This window comes from Magnolia sinica, chromosome 3 (assembly GCF_029962835.1).
Source record: "Magnolia sinica isolate HGM2019 chromosome 3, MsV1, whole genome shotgun sequence".
Classification (NCBI taxonomy): Eukaryota; Viridiplantae; Streptophyta; class Magnoliopsida; order Magnoliales; family Magnoliaceae; genus Magnolia; species Magnolia sinica.
The window spans coordinates 113,142,920-113,144,719 of record NC_080575.1 but is presented as its reverse complement, the minus strand read 5'-3'; positions in this window follow the sequence as shown (position 1 = coordinate 113,144,719).

Here is a 1,800-nt window from a genome sequence, read left to right as displayed (position 1 = left end):
GCTGGCTTCCACATTTTGCAGTGGGGGTTAGAGCTGACTCATCCCGATTGTTCGTTCCAAGTCAAGTCCCGACCATGTTTGAGTAGACTTAGATGTCCATTTGGCAATGGTTAGGATTCAATGAGGGGAGCCAATTAGGTGTGGCCCTTGCCTCACCCAAGACTATGCGATCCTTAATGTGGGGCTCACCTTGATGCATGTATTATATATTGATGCTGTCCGTTATTTGTTAGATTATTTTACCACATAAGCTCAAAAATAAGGAAGATCTAATTCTCAAGTAAGCCATATTACAGGAAACAGTGATGATTGAATATGCTATTATTACAAAGTTTATAGGCCCATTGTAATGTTTTAATAGTGTTTATTTGCTACACAACCTTTTAATAAGGTTGCATAGACTTGGGTGAAGGGAAAAAATATCAATTTGATCAAAAACCTTTGTTGCTCATTAATGGAAAATCACCTGTCTTTAATGTCATGTCCCCTTAGGAATTGGATCTGCTTTATTTTAATTCGTGGACTCATGCCTTAAAATGATATAGCAAAATGGATGGATGAAGTGGATATGGTCAAGGTGAGCCCATGATAAGGGTTAAACTGTCTTGAGTGATGCCGGGCGCACCTAATCAGCTCCGTTTAATGACTGGCCCATCATCGAAAGGGTGCAACACGAGTCGTGCATATGGCACAAACTTCTTAGATCAGGCCATTCATCAGGAAAATTGAACGGTTAACATGCCATTTACCAAAAATGACCTTGAATTTAGACCGTTGGACCATTATTTTTCTAACCGTCCCTTGCTCACGAACAAGTTTGATACGCCTCATAAGCCCACAACAAAATATTTTTGGTACAGTAATTGCTGACAATACAGCCTACCTGATGAATGGCCCATATATCTGACAATTGGGCCGTATCCAGTGCTGAAACGTATTACCCTCCTCACATGAGAGGCCTTGCCTGATGAATGGCCCAGATCTCTGACGAGCATCATACTCATGAAAGAGCTCTTCCTGCCTATGAATTATACACACCCAATGCAACACAATCTGAACAGTGTCTTCGTACAAGGAGGACCTTTTTTCGGTCCGTTGATATTCTGAGAATGCATACGGTTAACCTAAAAAGTCAAGAAAATAAGACTCCGTCCATCGAGCAATCTGCCTCTTTTTCTTACCATAGCTGAATTCTTCCAATCCATGGGTTCCCATCAACCGTCTCGCTCAGCAATGCGCGGGCCCACATGTGCAAAATTGTGACGCGGTTTGGTTGCTGGTGACCCTAACATCAGCTATCCAACTCATGCGCACGTTATGATGTATGCATTTTATCTACCATCTATCCATTTTGCCAGCTAATTTTAAGGCAAGATCTAAAAAATGAGGCAGATCCATGGCTAAAGCCGACTACACCCCATGAGACAGCTCGGGATTGAACGCTTACCGTTGAAAACTCTTAGGGGACACAAAGGTTTTGGATCAAGCTGTTGCTTGTGTTTTTGCTTCATCCATGTTTGTGTTACCTTATATTGGATGATAAATAAAAATCACAGCGGACTTTAGGAAGCTTTCAACGGTGGGAATCATTCTTCCCACTATTTCTTGTGGTGTAGTCCAATTGAAATCATAATATCCTAAAATGAGCTGTAACAATGGATGGACAGAAGGGATTAAAGACACACATCATGTTGGGGCCCAGAGAGCTTGGACATCAGGTAGCTGGCTGATGTTTGGGTCACCAGCCAAACCGCGTCCGTGAATGGCGATACACAGGTCTCCGCTTTCGTTTTCCATTGC